The following is a 26,949-nucleotide window of genomic DNA, read 5'->3' on the forward strand; positions in this document are numbered from 1 at the left end:
GGACCAAGCACCAAAAAATCTTTTTGCTTGGCTTGATTATTGGAATTAACTTTGTATGTCTAATATATATATCTACTTTAATATCTACAGTCAAAACATTCGGGGCTGAAGCCCCGGAAAAATGTCCTGGCGACACGGATGCAAAGAAATAAATAGCAAATATTTTAATTTAGGCTACTGTAGATAGCCTATTATATCAAATTTATATTGACTATTTCCTCAGATTTGTCATAGCAGCACATAGCAGCACAAAAGCGTTTTGCTGCCAAAGTGAAGTCAAACATGTCCAGTGTATCCAACTTCACTTAATCTCCTTCTCCAGAAGACGGCAACGCAAGGCTGTTTTAATGCAATTTTGAAGTGAGAAGCTTTTCTGACTGCAGACACTCGAAAATTAGGAATATTGGGAATAACGCATGCTCCTTTTGCCAATGTGTGGATACAACGCTCGCTGATTAGGCGAGCTTCGGGAGAGTTAAAATCTCCGTGATCACTTGGATGGCATCATACTATACACTGCTGATGCTTTGTGTTCATATTTTCACCGGACATTGTGACCCACAATGCTTGAATTGGTCGGACATTTGTATATTTTTACATGTCAATGGACTTTGTGTATACAAACACACATCCACAAGTGTGCTCATCTAAAGGGATGCTCCTGAAATCTTAATATTTCTGCATTTTGTAGTCTAGGCCAATCCATTCATTTCCAGTGGCCGGTCACTTTAGACCAGGAACACCACAGTTAAAGTGAAATAAAACCAATAACATTTTATGAAAATATATATATATTTTTAAATATGTGTGTTCAGATGCTGTAGGTGAACAAATCATGTAATTTTATTCCAACTGGATGAAATAAACTAGTTATCAGGGGAAAAAAAGTCAATCGAGCGTCACAATATAAAGATTAAAACGTGTATGTATTCTTGTAATGTAGGTGTTTGGTGATACAGGTGTGGCCCCACATTACTTGGACCTTGGTACAGTAAGAAGTGTAGTTGTGGAGAGAACTGGGAGGAAAGTATGGTGATATAGGTAGATAAGAAGATAGAAGGTAGATAAACATTTTAAGACCTTCAAAACTCCAGAGCATAAGTTTAGTCCTACAAGGGCAGTGCACAAGGACAATTTAAGATAATACATTTTTACATTCTCTGTTTCCATGTTGTTGGCCTGGAATGTGTTTGCAAACATGTAGCGTGAGAACAGCATGTAGAGCTGACAGACAGCAGCTGTGAATGATGACAGAGCTTGGCTTTCTGGGGAAGTCTCAATCTACAAAAAGGAAAGAGAAAATCATTTTCAAAATATGATAGAATGTAAGGTACAAAGATCCATGACTTGCATTATTTTGAGTAGAATACGATAGGTGGATTTCTTTTTGGCATGCTGAACATGCAGATAGCTGACCTCAAAACAAATCTGGTTGATGACCTTAATCAAGGGCGCACACACACACACACACACACACACACACACACATGTTGTGTTTCCATGTTTTATGGGGACTTTCCATAGACATAATGGTTTTTATACTGTACAAACTTTATATTCTATCCCCTAAACCTAACCCTACCCCTAAACCTAACCCTCACAGAAAACTTTCTGCATTTTTACATTTTCAAAAAACATAATTTAGTATGATTTATAAGCTGTTTTCCTCATGGGGACTGACAAAATGTCCCCACAAGGTCAAAAATTTCGGGTTTTACTATCCTTATGGGGACATTTGGTCCCCACAAAGTGATAAATACACGCTCACACACACACACACACACACACACACACACACACACACACACACACACACACACACACACACACACACACACACACACACACGAGAGAGAACAGGGCTTAACGTGCCACAATCTGTATTGTTCTGTACAGGTGCCAGACTGGCAGGGGCAGTTCAGGCTTTGGAAGGCCAGAGTAACTGTGACATTCACAGACATATCAGCAGGATTAATGTCTATGGTCTAAAAAATAGAAACAATAAAAATATTGAGAAAAATACATGAGACTCAAAAGCATAACTGATGATTTCCAAGACATTTCTAGTCTTTATTCATAGGTCATTATCCCTAATCAGAGCTGAAGTTCTCAGTTTAAACAGCTAGCGGTTGTGTTATTGTTTTGGTCAGTAATGTTTGTGCCGTGTTTAAGATGATGTCACGGCAGTAGAGGCGGTGTAACTATGACACCCACGTTGAGATGGCACTATACAGCAGTGGAAAAGCAAGCTCAGAAAAGTAAATCGAGTAGAGTTGAGGAGAGCTGAACCGTAACATGCAGTGGAAAAGTGCCATAAGACTGACAGGTACTTTCTGAGGACGTTAATGGTGTGAAGAAAGAACATCTGACAACCTGTGAGGACCGACAAATTAAAATATATTAAGGTCCCGAACAAGCTGCTAGACACAGATTAAATTAAAAATTAAATTAAACATTTTTAAAAAAATCTGAACCATGTCAAACAATAAGGTATTCAGTCCACAAGCATTTTTATCTGAGTAAAGAGAAACCTCAAAACTCAAAGCTAATGACATGTTCATCAGAAAAAAGGGGGTTCCTGAGTTTGACTGACACAAAATAATATCTAGAAACAGATGGGAAAATAAAGGATTAACCCAGTACTAACCCTGTAACCATGTACAACTGACTGCGAGATAGAAAACACAAGGAAACGTGGTATTAAATGTCCTTATGAGGTTGTCAGATCTGAATGTGCCAGAGCAATTAGACACAGAGCCACAAACAAACACACCCTTTAAAAATAATGTGCCAAAAATAATTCTTCAGGTAAAAGCATATCGACACCTAGTGGTCTGAGTGGTGAACAGAACCGTGATCTCAGTAAGTTTCCTTGCTTGAGTCTGAAAAAGATGGTATTCAAAATGTTTCAATCAAAGCTTGCATGGGATGATTTATGAACTATCACTAATGTGCAACTGTCCCAGCAATAAGTCTTCTTTATGTGTTGTATGGTTAATTATTAATTAGAATTCCCCCTGATTGGGATTCAACAACAAGATTCCCACACCTTGTGACCAATGAACTTCCATGACTTTTCCAGTTGTTCATGGCTACTTGTTTAAATAATAATTTCAAAGAGATTATGAGGACAGATTTCCATATTGTATGTCAGGCACCACACACGCACGCACGCACGCACACACACACACACACACACACCACACACACACACACACACACACACCGGACCAGACACACACACACACACACACACACACACGACCAGACACACACACACACACACACACGACACACACACACACACACACACACACACACACCCGGACCAGACACACACACACACACACACACACACACACACATGTTGTGTTTCCATGTTTATGGGACTTCCATAGACATAATGGTTTTATACTGTACAAACTTTATATTCTATCCCTAAACCTAACCCTACCCTAAACCTAACCCTCACAGAAAACTTTCTGCATTTTTACATTTCAAAAACATCATTTAGTATGATTTATGTGTTCCTCATGGGACACATGTCCCACAGGTCAAAATTTCTATCTATGGGGACATTTGTCCACAAGTGATCACACACACACACACACACACACACACACACACACACACACACACACACACACACACACCTAAAATGACCTAAAAACATTGAAAACAAGCTTTGTGTTAATGAACATTTTTAGTTTACAGACACCACCAAAAACAAATGGCCCATGTATGATTAGACAGAACTTCAAGTGATTTTAGAAGGGGGCATACATGAACTTAATAAAGTACACCAGTCGGTGGTGCACTTTACCTAGAAAATATATTACAAGCGCTTCCAATGACAGACTGTTAAAAGTTTCTAGTCTTACTGACAGTTAAACTAGAGTGATCATGAATAGGTGATAATGAAATATTAATATATTATTACCATTTGATGCATTACATATATTATTAACATATTTGACAAAATGTAATGAGACTTACCTTCAGGAAGTCTACCAGCAGATGCTAGATGGCTGTTGCTGAAGACATAAAGAGAAAAGCCAGAATTTAATGAATATACCAAACTCACATATCACACAAACAATTAAGTAGCAATACAAATAAATCATGCACTTAAAGGTGAACTTAGCAACTTTTTCCCCAGTAAACAAAATTGTACTCCTAAAGAAATAAATGTTACATGGAACATATGTTTAAAAACCACTCAAATGAGATGAAGACTCATATCAGTAACCTTATAAAGGTGTCCATAATTACTATATTTGGAGGGTCCCCTTACGTTAGGATCACACGACCAGCCGAATATTAATCGCTTAATCTTGGTAATCACCCTTTTTTTGGACACGTTCACTTATGGAATAAATTAATCATGGCTGACTATGAACTGAGAGTTTCTAGAATGGGATCAACAAAAATTACTTAATTCGAATAATGCTGCATCCATGTCCCTAGATGCCAGTGTACATCTAAGAAGACACAAACACAAACATTACCGAGTGGACCTTTAATACGGCACAACTGAATACAACACTTCAGAGACCTGGAGTGTCTTGCACCCACTGTGAAATTCAGTGGAGGAGTGGTGATGATCTGGGGGTGCTTCAGCAAGTCTGGAATCAGGTAGATTTATTTTTGTGAAGGAACTTTATAGAATAAAACTAACATTTGAATTTTACTCAAACATAAACATTATAAATAGTAAATCCCGAAAAACTGATAATTTCGCAGTGGTCTCTTAATTTTTTTTAAAAATATCACTGTATATGCCTACACTGATGAGGCAACAAATTATGACCACAAACAGGTGAAGCAAATAACATTGATCATCTTCTAACAAGGCCACATGACATGGTTTGAATGTGAGTGTGAATGTGTGTTTGAATTGGTGAATGGGACACATTGTAAAGCGGTTTGGTAACCTCTAAGGTTAAAAAGGTGCTATATAAGTGCAGACCATTTACCATAGTCAGAACATTAATAATGTGAAAAATTACTATTACAATTTGACTCTTTTTTCAGAACTTCTTAAACTCCTTCAAAGAGTTCTCAGCAAAAAATCCTCCACATGCATTAATGACAGCTTTGCAGATCTTTGGTATTCTAGCTGTCAGTTTGTCCAGATACTCAGGTGACATTTCACCCCACGCTTCCTGTAGCACTTGCCATAGATGTGACAGTCTTGTCGGGCACTTCTCACGCACCTTACAGTCCAGCTGATCCCACAAAAGCTCAATTGGGTTAAGATCCAAACACTCTTTTCCAATTATATGTTGTCCAATGCCTGTGTTTCTTTTTGTATTTTCTGTTTCTAAAGTGGCTTTTTCTTTGGAATTCTTCCCATAAGGGAAGTCTTCTCTTTACTGTTGTACATGAAACTCGTGTTGAGTGGGTAGAATTTAATGAAGCTGTCAGCTGAAGACATGTGAGGTGTCTATTTCTCAAACCAGAGACTCTGATGTACTTATCCTCTTGTTTAGTTGAACATCTGGCCTTTCATATCTCTTTCTGTTCTTGTTAGAGGCAGTTGTCCTTTGTCTTTAAAGACTGTAGTGTACACCTTTGTATGAAATTATTTTTTATTTGGCAATTTCAAGCATTGTATAGCCTTTTGTAACACTTAAGAAGGTAAGGAGGAAGCTGGGACCGGCTTGACAAACACATAGATTTAATGACACTTTTCAGTGAATAAAGAAACAAAAACATGCACTGCTTTTCAGCTAGCTGCATCAAATCATAAAGACATTCAAAGACGTGGACAAGCTTCATACATCTCTCTCCCGACTGCTGCTGTCTCTTCTCCTTAAATACACATGCCTCCCCTCACTGGAACAAGAGGCTGATATGGCGCTCAGGTGGAATTCATTCTTCACAAATTACTTTTTCATATAGTGATGTGCTGTTTTTTACATCAGTAATGTCCTGACTATAATTTGTGATCAGCTGAATGCCACTTTGATTAATTAAAGTATGAATTTCCTTAAAAAAAAAAATCACAAAATCTGTACATTATTCCAATAATTATATTTTATGTATTGTATGTAATTTTATATCACGAATAAGTGATTGAGTTAAAACTTTTGAAGAAACCCATCTATTATAAGGCTAATGATATGACTGGAGTGAAGGGTCATGATTTGATAGATGATTTAAAATAATTATTAATTTCTTTAGGAGTAAAACGTTTTTAAAGAAAGAAATTATTAAGTGCACCATAAATGGGACAGAGCACACAGACACACGAGGTAAAGGGTGTAGATTGGGCCTGAACATTGTTGGGTTGCAGTGTGAAGCATTTACATGTTTCCATTGATCATGGTCTAAATATTGGGGGGTGGGGGGATCTCAGATTAGAGTGAGCTTTAAATTCATATCCAATTCCTGGAACTCTCTGTCATGCCCTGGCTCTCCTAATCGCACCACCTGTGCAGGCCAGAGGCTCAGCCCGAGACAAATTATATACTTCTGCAGCAGCACAGAACTGCCACAGCAAAGACCAGAAATTGGTAAAGGCTGTTCAATTTTCATTTTTTAAACTCAGAAGTCTGAGAAGTCTCAGTTTGTTACAACCAAACTCAGTTTGTTTATGAATTGTTGCAAGCACTTAAACAAACTGTCTAATCCAAGACTGAAGCTGTTTTTTCCTCTCCCTCTGAACTGATTTTGCTTGTCTGTTAGAATGTGTGTAAAGTGTTTGTGTAGTATTGTTTCTCTGTTAGTCTATGAATGGAATTTGTGTGGTCCTTCTGTTTGTAGTGTATTTTCTTGTGTGTGCATTTATACACATGTTTTCAAGATTGTTTATACTTTGTTTACATATTATAGTTTGGCTATACTGTGTAAGGCAGTGAAGTAAATGTGTGTTTGTTTTCTGATGTACTTAGATTGTGAATATGATTGCCGTTTTGTGCTTCTTGCATTATGGCACGTGTTTGTGCACTGCAAATGTTAGGCTAGAAGACAGTCTTCAGGAAATGTTTTAGAAAAAAACTCTCAAGTTCCTTTTTTTATCTGATTGCATGAAAACCCAGCCAGGAGCACAATGTGCCTCTATTTAATGAATGATCAGCCAAAATCAACTGCAAGACTCAGGAACACATTACCAAACTCTGTAAGGAGTGTACACGCACTGAGCACTTCATTAGATACACCTGTACCCCTACATATTCATGCGAAAAATCACGCATATACGGGTCAGGAGTTTCAGTTAATGTTCACATCAACCATCAGAATGGGGAAAAATGTGATCTCAGTGATTTTGACTGTGGCATGATTGTTGATGCCAGATGGGCTGGAGTGAGTATTTCTGTAACTGCTGATCCCCAGGGATTTTCACGCACAACAGTGTCTAGAATTGACTCATAATGGTGCCAAAAACAAATAACATCTAGTGAGTGGCAGTTCTGCAGACAGAAACACCTTGTTTATGTGATAGATCAATGGAGAATGGCCAGACTGGTTCGAGCTAACAGAAAGGCTACAGTAACTCAGATAAGCACTCTGTACAATTAGTAGTGAGCTGAGTAGCATTTCAGAATGCACAGCACGTCAAACCTTGAGGCAGATGGGCTAAAACAGCAGAAGACCATGTCAGGCACTTAATTAGTAATATAGTGTTCCTAATAAAGTGCTCAGTGAGTGTATATTGCAGTATATGAAGCCCTTCCACATTTCATCAAGTCCAACTCTAGAAATAATCCAGATAACGTAAAATAAGAGATATTAGGCTGTTTCATCCATCCATCCATCCATCGTCAACCGCTTATCCTGTGTACAGGGTCGAGGGGGCTGGAGCCTATCCCAGCTAACATTGGGCGAAAGGCAGGGGACACCCTGGACAGGTCGCCAGTATATTAGGCTGTTTCCTTTTTGAAATCGTAAGAATACACACCTAAAAGCTGGCCTAGCTTCAGAAAGTCTCTTATTGCTTGATGTGTGTGTAAAATGGTCATAAATGTCAATAAATGTAAATAAATGTCAAAACGGGTCTTTTTGCAGAACAATGGAACCGTATTATGTATTTTTAACTTGTGCAAATCTAATTTTAGTAACACTAGCAACTGTTGCTGCAGAGATCTGTATTATGAGATCAATACACAGGTACCTATGGCCTTGTAGATGGCAATATGATTGGCACATCCACTCACACCTCTGTCATCAAATGTCAGTACCTGCAGAGACAGCCACTATAAACCACAGACAGATAAATACACTGCCAACACCACGAGACATTTAACCAAGTAGTCATATATAACTTTGGGTAAACACTGAGTGCACTTCACTGTGAGAAAACACTTACAGCAAAGTAGGGCTGGGTATCGAGTTCGATACATTTTAGGCACCGACTGAATTGCCTCTAAACAATCGAGTATCAAAAAATGTCTTGTCTTTCGGTACCAAATTTCGATACTGAGGGGTTAATATCATCAACGTCAGTGATATGCATCTAGCATGCTAGATGTGCCCAAATATAAAAGTGCCGGTGATTGGCTGTGTTTAGACATCAAGGAAAAACTCTAGTTTACGCTGGTTACATCCAGAGGCTGTAGTTTGAATGCGTCCCAACCCCCAAAGATGTAAAAGAGGTGGAAAAGATCAAAAGTGTGGCTACATTTCACCATGCTAGATGCCAACAGTGCGCTATGCAATATTTGCGACAAGATAATTGCTGCCAAGACCGGCAGCATGACAAATCTAATGAAGACCTTGACAGTGCACAGAATAAACTTCAGAGCAGAAAGTTGCACCGTCTTCGACTGCATGAAGATCGAGCCGGTGCAATCATCCTCTCGGCGTCCTGCCACAGAGCTTCCTTCAACATGCCCACCATACGAGTCCTCCAAAACTACTGATGAATGCAGCAGTGCTATGACTGGGACTCCGACACGTAAGATTAACGTTTAGCAAACAAACCAACAAACAAAATCGGCTAACTTGTAGTGGTACATGCTTGTGTACTTGTTAAATTATATCCCACTTGGCAAAATCATGGTCACCTTTAGCAAATGCACTTGAAAGCAGGGCCTGATGAAAACCTTGTGTTTCCCATGTTTCTCTGCATTGTTGATGCTTTCAGAGTATCAGCAGAAAAGGTAATGCGCACTATGATGCCAGTTTTGCAAAAAGCAGGTGGAACTTGTCTGTTGTGTTTTACAGAACAGCGTCTGGTATGTAAAAAACAAAATTGCAGGTTTTTTTCATTCTGCATTCTTTCTTCCCGCTGAAGAAAAGGAGAAAAAAAATCAAAATAAGATGAAGAACAATCAAAAGCAGACATTTGAGGACTCAGCAGTTTAGCTATTGCCAGAGCTGTATGGAAACAAATCTATCTGCATATCGTCTGCTGCGTCACCAGGCGAGTGATTCCATTTTTGGGAATGGCCAGTTTCCATAACTGCTGCTGCAGATAGCTCAAGAGTGCCAAGGGTGGAGGAAAAAATGGTTGACAAAATAATATATTGTGGCAGGTATTTAGATTGCTGCCAAAGACAACGGGGTGAGTCAGCTTTCAGAGGAGCAGATCAGCATGTCTGAATGAGGGGGAGGAAAACTCTGAACACTGTGAATGGCAGAGAAAGAGACTGACTTTTGCCCCTGAGAAGAACAATGGAAAACATTTCTGCTCATACACATATTTAAGGAGTCGAATATATAAAAAAGCAATACTTATCTCTAATTTCTTTAATGTTACCACTTATCTACTCATATATATCTCTAATTTCTTTAATGTTACCACTTATCTACTCATATATAGTATACACAGACATAAATACAGATAGATATAAAGATAGATATATAGACAGACAGACAGACAGACAGATAGACAAGATATAGTTAGTTAGATGATGATAGATAGATAGATAGATAGACAGACAGACAGATAGATAGATAGATAGACAGACAGACAGACAGACAGACAGACAGATAGATAGACAGACAGACAGACAGACAGACAGACAGATAGATAGATAGATAATGCTGTTTTATTGTCTATATTCAGTTTTGTCATTTATTGCACTGTTATTTCCCAAAATTTTCAAAATACCAATAAACCTTACTATGCTTTTATTCAATTCATTTTCTATGTTAGTCCAACTTAATTTATTTTAGCAATCATTAGTATATGCCAGGTGAGCAAGTGGACGGACAGTGAAACATTTGCACAGTCAATTTGATAGCAACTTCAATTTTACAAATTTAAATGAATAGATGCAATCAAAACAATTTGTAACAAAAAGTTCTAGAATTGTGTTGCTTTAGTTCATTTTAATTAATCAATTTAATTTAATTAAACTGAGCTTGCAGCTAAAATATTTTTTGAGTACACGCACGCACGCAAAGCCTATTTGTGTACTGCTGCAATCCTTCCCATAACCTTATGTTCTCTGTGAGAGAGTGCACAAGATGGACACCAATCTTTTCCCACCTGATTGAAAATCAAAGTCAAATTGGAGCATAATGAATTATCTTAACATCAGTATTTTCATCCTCACAGGCTCATCGGTTTAAATCAATCATAAAAGGCGCAGTGAAACTGTGTGCAGATCCACTGGCTTCAGTCTGTATTAGTGAGTTAGTGTGTGGTTTAAAGTCACACTGGTGTGTTACCATACTGATACAACAGCACTCTTTTTTTGGCTTGTTTATGCTATTCCTCTGTTCTTGGCCATTATCAGAAATGTAATGGCATGTGGGCTGAGAGAGAAGGAAAGAAAGAAAAAGAAAGGAGGTGCAAGAGAGAAAAAAAATATTTGTTCTAATCTTGATTTGAAATTGTTTTTGGGATATTTTCTGGAAGTCCTTAGTGCGGGCAGATAGATATCTCTGCTTTGGCTTGCCAACAGTGATCAGTGTTGGGTAAGTTACTCTAAAAAGTAATTAATTACTAACTAATTAATTGTAATTAGATTATGGTACAAATTACTCTGTCTGGAAAGTAATTGCATTACTTATTACTAATTACTTTCTAAAACCCTTATCAACCTTGACCAGATGAAAAATACAAGGATAGACATGAAACTCGTCAAATAAATCATATAAAATCAAATAAATTATTCATGACCTGACCAAAGAATTTTAGGGGGCTGCATTAAATTAGAAAACATATTTTAACATTAGATGTTAGACGTACAATTATAGATTTTAAATTCACTATTGTTTTATATAGAATTGTTCTATAGTCTATAAAGTATTTAACGCAATTACATCAGAAGTAACTGTAATTAAATTACTGAAAAATTCATAGTAATCCTTTACTATTTTAAATGAAAAAGTAATTTAATTACAGTAATTAATTACTTAGTAATGCATTACACCCTACACTGACAGTGACCCTAGGGAACCACATGTGTCTGCACCAGTTGAGTTCAGTGGTATTATGGTGTGTGTAATTAGGGCTAAATATACGGGATCAATGATAGGTTGGTTTAAGTAAATTAATAGTGCTGATATGATCTCACTCAAGGTAAACTCTTGAGAAAGACATGAGCAATCAGATTAGGGGGCCAGAACTGTATTTTGATGAAGTGAAAACTGGAATCTTCAAAAATATCTGCATGGTTCTACATATATGCCCTATCATTGAGATCTGACTATCACATACGTCAAATTCATTTTTCTCTGATTCAGGATAACTGGTTTTTGCAGAGGAAAATGTATTTCAAAATAAACTAATAGAATTTTTTTAGGTCTACAAATATCCATCAATGTAAGTGGAACACCAGTGTGCACATTTTAAATTCAATGAGCACTTTATTAGGAACACCTGATACCTATTTATTCATGCAATTATCTGATCAGCCAATCATGTAGCAGCAGTACAATGAATCCAATCATGCAGATATGGGTCAGGAGCTTCAGTTAATGTTCACAACAACCTTGAGAATGGGGAAAAAAATGTATCTTAGTGATTTTGACTATGGCATAATTGTTGGGGCCAGATGTTTTTAAATACATTGCAGAAATGTGTCATTTTTGAGGCGCAATCTGTTGAGGTTCGTCTCAAACAACTGAATTGCCTTTAGGTGCTACTAGCACACTTAGCTATGGGTAATCCATTGTAAATGCCTTTTAAACAAGACAATTAAGTTTCAGTTATACGTAAATCCATAATAAATTGATAGAAAATAACAGCATTTATGTTTTTTAATGTATTGTCTCAATGCACCCTTTTGTACACTACCCTCTCATCTCTCCTTCTGATGTTGTTTTTTTAAGTGCAGCCATAAGTATGGCTGGGAATTGCAACAGACCTCATGATTCGATATTATAACGATATTTCCTAGGAGATTCGATATGTATGGTGATATTGCGATTCTGTAAGTATTGCGATTTGATGTTTCGATATAAAAACTTTTATAAAAAAGATTTTAAAAAAAATCTTATTAAGTCCTTTTTCTCAAAAAGAAATTTCTATTGAAGATGAGTTGTGTCTGAAATGACAATTGTTTCACTCTGACATATGTGATTTGCAGGTAAAAGGAAGGAATGTGCAAAACTACCAATTTAAAAGTACCATTCAAACAGTCAGTGTGTTGTCTGAGCTAGGCGAGTAGTTAGTGCTAGGAGGCCATGTATAAGGCTGCATTTAGTCCATTTGTATTCAACAAATAAATATATCATTTTAAGTTATCAAATTAATTTTGGTAATTTAGAATATAAAATATAACATGTATTACCATAGGCTATTACTATTATCATTATGATCATTTTGTAACATACAAATGGAGGCTAAATAATAAACTTGTTCAAGAAATATTTCTGGGGCTTTACTGAATTATGACACACATGACAATTCACCTGTAGTCCCAATGTGTTGCATGTTATTTGCATAGGCATCATGAGTTTGAGATCCTGTTCTCATAGACAATACTATTCTTACAAACAGCTCCCGGATGACTGACAGAGGAAAAAAAAGCATTGGTCCCAAAGCACAAATGAACATCTGAACAAAAAAGCAAATCAGGCACACGCATAGCCGGTATTTATTTAATTGGTTCTTCAAAATATAATCAAGTGTGTTTCCTCAAGCACATGTCTTTGTGTCCAGTGGCATTTCTTGTTGACAGTGCTGGGTAAATGTGCAAAACTACCCGACACTGAGCATGAATACCCCAGCTGTTAGATTATACATTTTGTGAGGGCTACATGTAGTTTATGGCATTCAACAGTTTGATAAGCCTTTTTACTGCTAAACTACTTATTAAAGCAGAGTCAGACAGAATCTGCAGAATGACATCTGACAAATACTCTCCACAACACCTCACGAATAAACTTTTGGATTATGCATAATAACAGGAACACTGATCACAGCAGGATTTTGACATCTGACAGTGGACAAACAGCGCTTGATGGCTGTAGCAGCTGTGCATTAAAGGACTGAATGTAAAGAATTAAAGAGACAAAACGTCTCAGAGAGAAAACTTGTTAATGTGGAACTCTGCAAAAATATAGCTTCCTATATTTACCTATTAATCACTGTAGCATTAAGATAAACATGTATTTTTTTATTAAATAAAAAAACAAGATTTTTCATTTGGGAGACGATTTGAAAATCGTTTGGGTCAAGAATCGTGATTTGTAACAGAACCGATATTTTTCTCCAGCGTTGCCATAAGTGTGATTTCAATCTTAACATTTTAGGTATCCTTCGGGAACATTCTGTTTTGCAAACAAGAATACACTTCTCTTGTTCTGTTCCTGTTGCTTAGGAACTGGTTAGTGCACTCTACTCTTTCATAGTTTTAAAAATGGTTTTTCATTGGCCTCAGCTCCAACTAATGTCATGTCAGATATACCACTAATTACAACAAAAATCATAATGTTGTCCTTAACTTCACATTGCCATGTCAATCCAGTAACTGAATTAAGTCTCAAAAGCCTGAAGTAGGCTACATATAAGTGACCATTTTTGGTTCATTTCAAGTCAGACATGACCAAATGAATGTGTTGTGTATGTTTTTTATTTATTGAAAAGAAGCAGCTGATAAGAGTAATTCGCTTGCTGTGTATTTTCTGGTGTAGATTCACAAGAACTGACTCAAAAGTATAATTTGCATTGGAATCGGGCTACACTGGTATTAAAAGTGATGATTACATTACCTGACATAATGACCTAATATACAATACTAAAGATATAAATGAAAGAAATACTGAACTGTCCATGTTCTATGTGTAAATTTGATTTGGACTGAGCAGTACGGACAAATACACAGAGCTGCAACAAAACAGTGAGGTCCTGAAAGGGCAGAATTTGGCCCGAGGGCTACGGTGGTGAGCGAGAGTCTCTCCATCTGATTTACTACCACAGTCTCACTTCAGCTCAGCTGGAATGCATCCCACAGTCCTCTCTGATGTCTGGGATCAAACATCATCTGGGCTTTCCCCTCCTATTCATCTGTAACTACAGCTCAGGGAAAACAAGGGCCATGCATTACTCTCTTCCTCACACACACAACTTTCCCTTTTTCTTTCACCACACATTGCTGCTGTGTAATGTATTGGGGTTAAAGGAAGCTTCTTCCTCTGTGACCAATCATTTAAGCTTAAGTTTTTTGTTCTTTTGCTACTTTTTAGTCCTCTACACTTTTATCAAACATTAAACATTAGAGGGACAGACAAATTCCCCACTCATTATGCAGAAAATCTTTAGCGACAATGAAGAGTTTGCCACAAAGATCATTTACATGTAAAAAATAAAATGAGTGTTGAATTTGCGGAAAGTTTGCAGCAAGTTTGCCAGAACTCTCGATATGTGTAAGGGTACCTAGACAGCATTTTAATGTATGGTAGGCAGCATAATTATCACAAGTATATGCTGAGATGGGAGATGCTGGATCTAATAGCAGGCTTTTAATGATGATAATGACAGAGAAACAAACAAACGTAAACTCATACAGCAAAAACCAGAACTGACAAAGAAATGCAAACTAGAGGGTATTTATACACACAAGGGCTAATGAGGGAATGGAAAACAGGTGAGAAGGATGTGGAACAGATGGCAGTGATGAGGGCAGTGCATTATGGGAAATGAGTCCTAGGAAACATGAGGGAGACCGACTGTGACATAACCTCACCTTTCCAAAGATGGCTGAGGAGGGCAGGAAGATACAGGTGAGGAAGGGAACCCGGAAGATCACCTGGAGGCCAGGGAGGAGGCCCCAGGGTAGAGACTGGGTCAGGAGGTCTGGGAGGTGGTCATAGGGCAGGGACTGGGTTAGGAAGTCTCTTGAGGAGCAGACCCACTGGAGTAGGAGTCTCTGGAGGAGGGGGCAGAGCAACAGGAGGAGGATTCTCTGGAGGAGCGGGCAGAGCCGCTGAAGGAGGACTCTCTGGGGGAGCGGGAGGGCAGAGCCATGGAAGACTCTGAGGGCATTACCAGGAGAGGCTCGACGAAGGCAGGTGGAGCCAGGAGGTGATCCTCAACTGGACGCTACCCTTGCTTGAGAAACAGAATTCTGACAGCAGCTAGATCTGTGTTGGTCAGTTCTTCTATCTCAAGTAGATGCTGAGATGAGACAGGAGATGCTGGATCTAATTGTAGGCTTTTAATGACAATGATGAATGATGAGGAATAGATGGCAGTGACAAGGGCAATGCATTATGGGATGGGAAAACACTTAAAAATAAAAGTCCTAGGAAACATGAGGGAGACAGACTGTGACAATAATTATAGTAAATTATAAGACTATTTTGCCCAATATTTGTATATTTATGCTTATTACAGTATCACATTGCTAGCTTAACAACATACTAATGGAAAACTATATAGAAATCAACTGAGTCTCACGGGTATAAGGAGCATTATTTGGTGTCAGGAATAGAGAATGAGGCTCAGGACCAAAGGATTTATTAACACAAAAAGGGCAAAAACAAACCAAAACTACCACAAGGAAGAAAGACAACCATAAACTACCACATAGGGGAAAAAGGTAATCCAGGACTGGGGCAGAAGGCAGCGGGGAACAGGATCAACCTGACCGGGTAGGGATGAACAGGACAGGAAACTAGACCGACCAACAGACTGACTGGAATAAACAAACAAACACACAGGACCGACTGGAATGCATGACTGGAAACAAGATGAACTGGCACTGGATAGAAACATGAGGAGACTAAAATAGGGAGAGAAATCAATAGGTTAACAAGTCAGGGCAGGTGTGACTAATAAAGGAATAATGGGCAAACAAAGAGGGGTATGACGTAAGACAGAGAGCCATGCAGTGATACAGAATCAAAACAAAGCCACATGCTCTCACAAGACACCAAAACACCCGAATGGCATGAGCACACATCGCCTAGACAATGAGGCAAATTCGTTCATACCAACCGACAAACAAGATGAGAGAATGAGTAGCAATGCCAAACAAAGCAATGCCACGCATTCTCACACTAACCGAAAACTTAGCGTACATCGTGAGGCAAACACCATGCAATGCACCTAACAGGTGACAAAACAAGACAGGACACCTGTGCGAGAGTTTGTCCACACACACACCCGACACCTTAGACAGAAGTGACAGAACCTCAGCACAACATGAAGACAGCTCGCGACCCGGCCACCCAACCCAATGCAAGCGCGAGGTGAGGCACACCTGTGTTTGTGATAAAACTATTGACGCGAGTGCATGCTGCCAAGATTGCATAAGCACGGTGCACCCATGCCAATAACAGACAGACATGGAGCACGAGTGTCCAGATCCTGACACAGACCGAAACCGAACCAGACAGGAAGTCATGATCCAGACATCTGGCTCCCGACATAAAACAAGACAGACCGAAGAGTGCACAGCGGGGAATACAACTAAAATCGCACTCTCACACAAAGACAGACAATGAAACACAAGACAGACTTGGGATGATAATGCCAAGGTCCTGTCAGACAAAAGCGTACACTGACAGACTGACAGGACCATGATATTTGTATGGTGAGCAGAGTTGCCCAGTTTGAATCCTCATCCTTTTTTGTATTATGCTCTGATTTGATTTGGGGGAAAATCTGTGGAAAAATGCAGAGCTTTCTGGAGAGTTCTGCACACAGATTCAGTCTGCTGTGGTTCTAATAGAGTAAGGCTGGTCCCTAAAGTGCAAAGTATACTTCGATTATATGCAAAAGCGCCCAGGACATGTGATGCAAATTACGTAATCTGCAGAGTGCTCAGGCATTGAACACGTGCGGCTTGATTTTTCTAACTGCATATATTCTGCATGCGCAGTATGCACATGTGCCTGGAATTATTTGCATATAATTAATGGATCCACAAGGTGGCAACACTCAAATTTGAACTGTTGCTGTCATGAAGAAGCACTAGAAGAACATGTAATAAGTGATAAACAACAGGAGACAAAAGTGGAAACATGTGCAAAGCTGGATGTGCAGGTCAAGAATTTGTGTAAGGTCAGGGTCTGCATTTGTATAACTCGGGTCTGAAGGAATAAAAAGATATCTTAATGGGTCTTAATTCTTCAAGAGAAAAAGTCCAGTATTTCTGTGACGAGGAGGAGGGCATGGCCGGGCCATGAGCACACACGCCCAGCACTGAATTGTCCTAATCAGCCGGGAAGGGGATAACGAAGAGCCGGAGGCGCCAGTTCCAGAGAGACGCATGTGGCCGCTTTGTGTGTGTCTGTATGTTTATGTTATTTTTAAGTTGACTTATGTCATCAATGTTATGTTGACTGTTCTGCTGGTTTCGGCCTCCTCCTTGCCCATCCTTGAACCCCGTTACATTGGTGCTGAAAACCGGGAAGGAGGAGGGATGCACTGTCGTGGAGTCCTCGCCGCTGCCGCCCACCAGGGGCAGAGGACTCACTGCCGTCCGCCAGGGAAAGAGCAGCTGTCGTCTGCCAGGGGGTGGAGGAGTGGCTGAGAACCAGGCGACAGCATGTCTGGGGATAGGCAAGCAAGTTTTTCTCTCTCGCTCTCTCTCTTCCCCTTTCCCCTCTCCCTCCCCTCGTCTCTACCAGGGCGCCAGAGAGGTAGGGAAGACCTGTTGGAAGAAGGACAGCAGGAAGGGCAACACCTCCTAGGAAGGGATGGGAGTACGTCAAGCTGGAGGTTTCCCCGGCCTGAATTTAGCGGTGAAGGAGTGTGACAAGGAGGAGGGCGTTGCTGAGCCGCGAGGACTGAATTGTCCTTATCAGCCGAGAGGGGGTTAAAGATGAGCCGGAGGTGCCAGTTCGACAGAGAGAGAAGCATGTGGCCACTGTCTGTGTGTCTGCATGTTTATGTTTGTTTAAGTTGACTTGTGTCATTAAAGTTATGTTGACTGTTCTGCCGGTTCCCGCCTCCTCCTTGCCCATCCTTGCACCCCATTACAATCTCATAACAGTTGTAGCGCACACGCACCAACCATCCACCTGTGTAGGCACGCACAGTCCTACTGTTCGACTGTACGCAAACGCTAAGTGTTCATGTCAAAACTGAAGTATACTTTTGGCTTTACAAGGCAACTCACTAGGTTTTGGAATGACCCAAAAACAGCAAGAAAAGAGTTTGGGAGATTTTCTTCTTGAACCAGTTATACTATTCTGCTTCAGTTCAGTTCACTGAAAAGTTTACAAATACATTTCTTACATTTCTTAATTTCTTTAATTTTTACATTTGAATTCTGATTTTGTCCCCTGCCAAACAAAACTGTTGGAGGACTCTGTAACTACACAGGCCCAATGGTCAGATATTGGATATGGCAGGGCCAAGTGGATTTTGGCTAAAGAGGGCTAAGCTGGCAGTGCACAACATTTGGCACTGAATGTGTTAAAACAGCCAGCAGCAAAATCCCAGCTCAAGATCATGGGGTAAAATGAGAATGGGGGAGTGAAAGTCAGAATGATGGAGAGACAGATAAAGAGAAAGAGCTGAATTGAGGCCACCACCCTTCTCCTCTTTTTACAATGGCCTTGACTGTTGTTTCTGTTCTTTTGTGATAAATCAAATGCTGGTTAGGGTCACGAGGGCCGACTATGGTTCCCATATCAGAGGTTGGGTGAGGTGATATACTGGTTAGAAAAGGGGGATGCAATGGGTGATGTAGCAGTCAGGACAAGAGGGAAGAGATATCAGACAGATCTGATTTACAAAGACAGCGAGTGGTACACACATGAGTCTAGTGTGAGAGCTTCAGAAGTGTGGTGGTCTGATCGTTTTGCTTCAGAGTAGAGTCATCATGAAATCCAACAAAACATTCTATGATTTAATCTTATGCAGAATGCAGTTTATTGAAAAAAATCTACCTTGGTTTTATTCATTACAAGTATTATGATGATCTTATAATTTATTCTGCAGCACAGCTTAGGCAAAAAGAAGAATTATTAGAGTGTTTGCAAGGCAGAATTGTATTGATAAATATGTAAAAAAGTAGACAAATATGTTGATTTTACAGATTCATCTGTGGCAATAGTTGCTTTTTGGAATTATCGGTTATCTGCAAAAATCTATGCCGATTTTTTTATTCCTCATTTTTTAATTCCTCAAAAATAATCTTCAGCTCTGATTTAACTTTCACACAAACATGTCGGCACAGAGTGAGATTTACAGGCAATGATAAACCTTTTATTAAACAATATACATTAATGAGTCAAAGTTTCTACATTATATGACAATAAAACCTGTTTAGCAAATGTGTGCAGAGACAAGTGTTCAAAACATGGTGGATTAAACCTTCTTTTGATTATTGTAAACCTATAGAAAAAAAAATTGCATTGCAGCATCATTTATCAGTTTGGTTGCTATGAGACGTCTAATTTGACAATCAAGGTACTGCTGAAAATGACAACGTAATCAATCTCAAAATTAACAATAAGACCCCTCTTTGGTACATAGTGTATATTTGTCAGGTAGATGTCACTGAATTTCAAATTCATTTTCAATCATCGTTTTCATGATCGATCATTGCTGTCACTTCCAAGTACCTGAGTACTCATGCCCATCCCTAATGCAAATGAGGAGTGACTTTTGGGAGCAACAACCAATATGAGTGCATTAGTGAAACTCACATCAGAAGTTTCTGTTTGCAATTTAACTCTGTAACCACATACACGGATGTAACAAAAAAATTATGTGTGGAAAATAAATTGTTGGCAGTGTGAGTGAGTTTGATTTGCACATTCATACATAGATCGTTCATCTTATTAATGTTATGATGCCTTTAACACTGCTGCAGTTCATATTAAAACACTCTCCCCTGCAAAACATGATTTTTTTGGGACAAGAAAACTGATGTTTGTCAAATTAGAATACATTCTTAGTTTTATTAGCAAAATGCCTAATCTGTGATATATTTTCAAAAGATATGTTAGAGCGACAGCAGTAGGAACACCCACTAGCATCTTCATACTACAGAGACGTGAAGCGATGTCACTGCATGTTTGTATGGGATTTATTTGTCTTATTTATGTTGGGTTTTTGTAAACTATACTTTTGTTAGAAATTTATAGAAATCTAACCATCCACAAAATCTCAAATCACAATATTCAGATTTTAAATATTCCATATTCAATGATGTCATTGTAATATTTACATACTAAATTGATTGCGTTGATGCAGCATTTAATTTACACAGAACAAAATTCTAAACCCTACGCATAATTACAACTTTTACAATACTATTTGGCTGCCTTGTAAGTCAAGTTTAATATTTTAGAACAAACAAAAAAGATTCTTTAAAAATAATATATCATGTTTCCTTTTAATGAGAGGTGATTTAGGGGCAACACTAGTGGCACTAGTTAAAAATAATCACTGTTTTTAAACTACTTTTAGTCTGTCATTGTTCAAATAAAATAGGCAACACCACCCCCAAACTTACATCATTAGTTTAGCCGATTTTGTCATGTTTGGCCACTCAAACAAACAAACAAATTGCAATTCCATTTGTTGCCACTAGTGGCACAGAAATTAAACACTTCACCTTTAATTTACAGAACCAGGAACCAGAGAACACAGGGAAAGAGGAAAGAGAGAATAATAAAAAAGAAATAACAAATTAGAATAAATAAACATGATCTAGCTGACCTTTCTCAAGATGGATCAAGACAGAGTGTTAGCCTCACTATAGCAACAGTGTAAAATGCCCCACAGTAACCTCTCTCTTCCCACCGCCCTCCCTTCCTCGCCTGCTCACTCACTGCATGTGGATGTGTAATTGCTTGCAGGCATCTGAATGCAGCAGATGAACTTTGGCCTACTCAGTAGGTGTGTGTGTGTGTGTGTGTGTGTGTGTGTGTGTGTGTGTGTGTGTGTGTGTGTGTGTGTGTGTGTGTGTGTGTGAACAAGGAGGGCCGGTAGAGAGGTTCTGGCAGCGTTTGTTTTGTCTGGTCTCATGGGGCCCTAGCCGCCTTTCCAATACAAAGCCTCAGTGCATGCTGGGAAACCCAACTTTTGAAAGACAGTTCATCCTTCCAGCATAGATTAACAAAAAAGATTGACAGAAATATGTTTGGGTTCACAATCATATTTGTGTAGATTTATGGAGTATAAGAAGCATATTTATCAGTCAGTAGCTCTGCAGTGCAAAAAGCTGGAATGCACTCAAGTTACATTCTTCATTCAATTAGATGTACACGTGCAGCCAAAGGGCCTATTTCAGCCAAATTTAGAACACCAACTAAAATAAAATTACACTCTCGAATATTTGGCACAGAAGAGCCCTGTAGCCTAAAAGATATAACACATAGACCTTTTCCACCGACATGGTTTGGGTGCGGGTTCCTGGGATGGTGCGTATTCTCGAACTGTTCCGCACATTTTGGCCACAGAATAGGTCGTTCCAGGGCCAAAAACCTGGTTGCGCACCGGCCCCAAAAGCTTGCTGGTCTCTATGCAGGAACCGATTACATCAGGGTGGGGAGGGTGGGATAATGTTTTGACACCATGGTAAAGTTTTCCCAAACAAGTAACAACAGCAGCTACTGTCTGCAGCAAGGGTACTTCTATAACAAAACAAAAAAAAAGATCTCATCTTGGCCTTCTCATAAGATAAGAATACTATCTAACCGGAACATTGAAATCAGCCAATAAGACTCATGATAAACAGTGAATCGCCGGTGTCCTCTGCAGCTCATTTCAGTAAGATGTTATAGTTGCCAACTTTGTTAGCTTTTCTTACACTGTTGTCATCTTATATTGTGCATTGTTTTGTTCTGTAAGGGGATTTTTGACCAGCTAATCACTAAGTTTGGAAGATCGCGGCTATCTGTTAAGTAAAATTGTGGGAATCTCAATCAATAATATTATATGCTACATACAATAATATTAAAATTAAAATACAACCATCCGCTACACCAATGTTAATAATGATTCCACTGTAACAGTTTACAGAACTTAACAAATTAATCCATAGTTCATTCAATAAAATGTAATTATATTACCTGTCATATTTAGCATAGATGTCATCTCTGACAATCTTGTTGAGCAATGTAATAACGATGGATTGCATTAATCCATATGTTTATATATTCCCTCAAAAACAAGAGTAACGCTGTGGGGGCCTGGGTAGCTCAGCGAGTAAAGACGCTGACTACCACCCCTGGAGTCGCGAGTTTGAAACCAGGGTGTGCTGAGTGACTCCAGCCAGGACTCCTAAGCAACCAAATTGACCCTGTTGCTAGGGAGGGTGGAGTCACGTGGGGTAACCTCCTCGTGGTCGCGATGAGTGATTCTCGTTCTCAATGGTGCGCATGGTAAGTTGTGCATGGATTGCGAAGAATAGCATGAGCCTCCCATGCTGTGAGTCTCGGCGGTGTCCTGCACAACGAACCATATGTTAAGATGTGCAGATAGACTAGTCCTCCACCACCCGGATTGAGGGGAGTAACTACGCCACCACGAGGACCTACTAAGTACTGGGAATTGGGCATTCAAAATTGGGAGAAAAAAAAAAATATGAGAGTAAAAGCTGTATACAAGCACACTGTGATGCACCATGTTTGTTTATGTTTGTTTATGTTTGAGGTAGTCACGTGAACCTACCATGTGAACAGTAACCCGCTCTCAGGTCAGTGGAAAAGCATGACCAGTTTACAATATTTCTCTGGCCGTGAACCGGCGGAGCCCAGGTTGCAGTGCTGTCTAGAAATTGCATTAACGGAGCTCATCTCTCTGTGGGTCCTGACCTGCCATCAGCCCCAACACCCACCCGGCCTGATCCTCTGCCCTTTTCCTGCAGCTTATAACTTGCACAGGGTTCATATTAAAGGGGAAAAATCAATTTATAATGAAATTATAGGACAGAGGAAGGAGGCAGACCATAAGAATGCATCTCAATACGGTTATTTTCTCTTCTCGCTGCCACTGTATAATTTATGCCTAAACATTCAATGGACTTTTTTGAACAAATTTAAGATTTTAGGCTAATTATACACTTAATAAGAACTTTATTAGGAACACTTGTACACCTAATTATTCATGTGATTATTATTTATTTATTTATGCATTTGGCAGACGTTTTATCCAAAGCCACTTACAGTGCACTTATTACAGGGACAATCCCCCCCGGAGCAACCTGGAGTTAAATGCCTTGTTCAAGGACACAATGGTGGTGGCTATGGGAATCGAACAGCAACATTCTGCTTACCATTTCTGTGCTTTAGCCCACTACGCCACCACCACTCCACACTGCTTTTCTAATCAGCCAATCATATGGCAGCAGTGCAATGCATAAAATCAGGCAGATAGGGGTCACGAGCTTCTGTAACTGCTGATCTCCTGTTATTTTCACACACAATAGATTCCAGAGTTTCCTCAGAATGGTGCCAAAAACAAAAAAACATCCAGTGAGCTTAGTTATGTGGACTGAAATGCCTTGTTGATGAGAGAGTTCAACAGAGAATGGCCAGACCGGTTTGAGCTAATAGAAATGCTACGGTAATTCGGGTAACCACTCTGTACAATTGTAGTGAGCAGAATAGCATCTCAGAATGCACAACACGTCGAACCTTAAGGCAGATACAAGTTGGCTCGTACAAAAACTTACACATTTTCCTCCTATGGAGAAAACTAGATTTTTCCTAAAATTACCCCCTAAACCTAATGATTTTGATAGAAAAATTACTTTTGTGTACCATGGAAGAAGGAAAACACTGGGGTATGGAACGAGACAAGGGAAACATCTTGGAGGTTCAGCCCTCTACATTGCAAGTAAATCACTTGCATATGCAAGTAGATTTCGTACTATGCGACCAAAAAACATCTGTTATTAGCCACTGCAAGTAAATATTAACATTTCACTTGCCAGTGATAGAGTTGTGTAGTGTCGAAGCACCAAGGCCCTTTTACTGAATAAAAAGCAGTTGATTAAGTGGCTGGATTTAGCCTCACCTTTCCCTGCATGCTGTCTCGTGAGCGTGCAGGACAAAGCACTTGTGTCTCATTCGGTTGAACTCCGAGCATCTCAGGGAACCGCACCACGGACGAGATCAGCTCTCTTGAGAGCGTGTGAAGATGAACCACTTCTCAAGCACTCTGATGTGCACGCTGTCTAGAGAGGCTTGCGCCAAACTCCTATAATATAAACAAGGTATAAACGTATTAATTTTGTGAACGCAAGTTTCACTTAACTGTCATGTAATGGGAAATGTCCGTGGTCATTGTGGGTTTATTCACGCAGTGTTAACACACAGTAAGACAGAGGAGATGCCCTGCTCTATTTCGATGAAGATGATAAAATGCAAGAAACAGAAAGTCTTCCTTCACGAGAAAAAAGGGCTTGTGAGTTAATCAGAGAGCCTTCATATAATGTGTGAAAGTGGAGAATTTAAAACAGAAATATTTTACTATTGCGTAATATAATATAATATAATAGCTATACAGGTTAGCTGGGTTACAAAAGAAGCAAAAGAAAACAAAACATTGAAAAAGTCCAATGGATCAAAAAAATATATTTGACTTATTTAGACATATTTTGTTTAATTATCATAAAAATATTATTTAAAATTTTATACTTTTCTATTTGATTGTCATTCATATGTTTTTAAAAGCCTTAAAAGTAAATCATATACCCTTATTTTATTATATGACCTAAGCTAAATTTGTATAAATGACTTAGTTGTTAGTGAGTTTGTAATTAATTGTCATATTCGTGAAACACCTAAAACAGGCAATTAATCGTCATCATCGCAATTATTTGTTTGACAATTAATTGTCAGTCAAATTTCACAATCCTGACCCCTAATTTTCATTATTAGGTTCCTACCTTGTGAATTGTTTAGTTACAAATATGTACGAAATTTCAAACATTGACAACAGCTTGATCATTATTCATTTCATGACATCATATAAATTGATTGAATGTGAAATTATAAAAATTTTAAAAAGCTAAAATGTGATTAAAATCATAAAGCAACCCCCCACGAAAAATACAAAATATTATATTGCGTGAATATATATGTAGAGGCCCCCTCTCTCCGTTTGCTTAACATATTTTTTAGTTACATGTCGCCAACAAACATTTACTAGACAATGATGATTCTTTCTTTGCAATATTGACATACAGTACATCAGTCATTTGCATAAATATGGAATGAGTAACCAAAATAGCTCACTGACGATTCCTTTCTTAAAATAAATGTGATGCCTGTATTGCATCGATTTCAAATTCTATTTGTTGATTGGTTGGTCTTTATGCGAATAAATGTTGTATCCTTTCGTAGGAACAAAGTTGTACAATATTTTAGGATTTCATCTTCTTGTATGGATTACGAGTTGTCATGAGATTATGTTGACAAATACATTTTTAAAAATACAAATATTCTATGTAGTCTCTCCATTTATAAGCAAAATGCTATTAAAAATAGATGAAGCTGGAATTTAGCATGAAACACTGCAGAACATGTCAACTTTATTAAAGTATTTAATTTCAACTACCTACAGTATTTAAATATTGTTTCAAAGTATATTTGGCTTTGTAATCATAATTTGGATTCATAAACTTACAGACATTACCTAAATTGCTGTATTTGTAAAGTTAAATACTTATCATAGGTTTTTTTTTATAATTTCTGGAAAGGTGAAGCTGATATAAGAACACTTTCTTTGATAAACGGCTCTCATATCTACACATTAAGAGAAAAACATGCAGGATAGCCTTATAAAAACTGACCTAACACCCACTCAATGCTCTCAACTCATGACAGAGATTAAGAAATATCAGAGGAAGTAAAAGGAGGACAGGCAATCAACCTGATGTTACGCTTCCAGGCAGGTGGGCAGTGTGGCTTGTGTTCAGACAGACTGAGTACATCTGTCTGCCTCAATGAATAATACAGAAAAATAGTGCAAGGGTCAACTCAGTACTTGTTCAGTGGAGTGTGTATAGATGTCCTCTTATCACAACAGCACTCCCATGATGCATTACCTCAGTCAGAGTGTAGGAGGTCAATGCAGATGTGCAGCGAAAAGAAGAACAGCTCTGAGGAGAGGGTCACACTAACTATTCTCAAACCCATGAGGACACACACTTGGAGACGACACATGATATGATACAAAATAAATCTACAATCTGTATGTAAATTGAAATTTATATCACACACACACTTACAGAAGCTGTTATTCACATTATTTTCAATACCTTAAAACACTGTGCATTGCATTATTCAACAATTCAACGAATCAAACATTCAAATTTTTTACACTTTACACCACCTGTACACCAGGCTAGGTAATGCAAATGAGAAATGAGTTAATTTGTAGCAGACGCCTACATAATCTAGCATAGCCATATGGCAAATTCTGGCCAAGAACCATTCTATTAGAAAAGGAAAAGGGCAGGTCAATCCGAGAAAGAGCTAGAGAACGAAGGGGAATATACAAGTGTGCTATTGTTAGTATACAAGGATATCTTGTTTACTTAAACCCGAAGGCCAAAGTAAACTTAGTTGTTTTGCATGTCGCCACGTCTCGAGCACAGTGCAGGCCAAGAAAATTTCATCATCAGCATGCTGTCC

General features: G+C 38.7%; 1 long non-coding RNA gene across 1 annotated transcript in view; it reads right to left on the reverse strand.

Moving 5' to 3' along the window:
• Positions 1–708: 708 nt before the first annotated feature.
• LOC127622905 (uncharacterized) overlaps positions 709–26,949 on the reverse strand; it is a 38,625-nt gene continuing 12,384 nt past the window's right edge. The window contains exons 2-3 of the long non-coding RNA XR_007968020.1: positions 3,997–4,034; positions 709–1,281 (exon numbers count right to left, since the gene is read on the reverse strand). This is a non-coding gene — a long non-coding RNA (uncharacterized LOC127622905). The remainder of the gene's footprint in view (positions 1,282–3,996; positions 4,035–26,949) is intronic.

Source organism: Xyrauchen texanus, chromosome 3 (genome assembly GCF_025860055.1).
Source record: "Xyrauchen texanus isolate HMW12.3.18 chromosome 3, RBS_HiC_50CHRs, whole genome shotgun sequence".
Classification (NCBI taxonomy): domain Eukaryota; kingdom Metazoa; phylum Chordata; class Actinopteri; order Cypriniformes; family Catostomidae; genus Xyrauchen; species Xyrauchen texanus.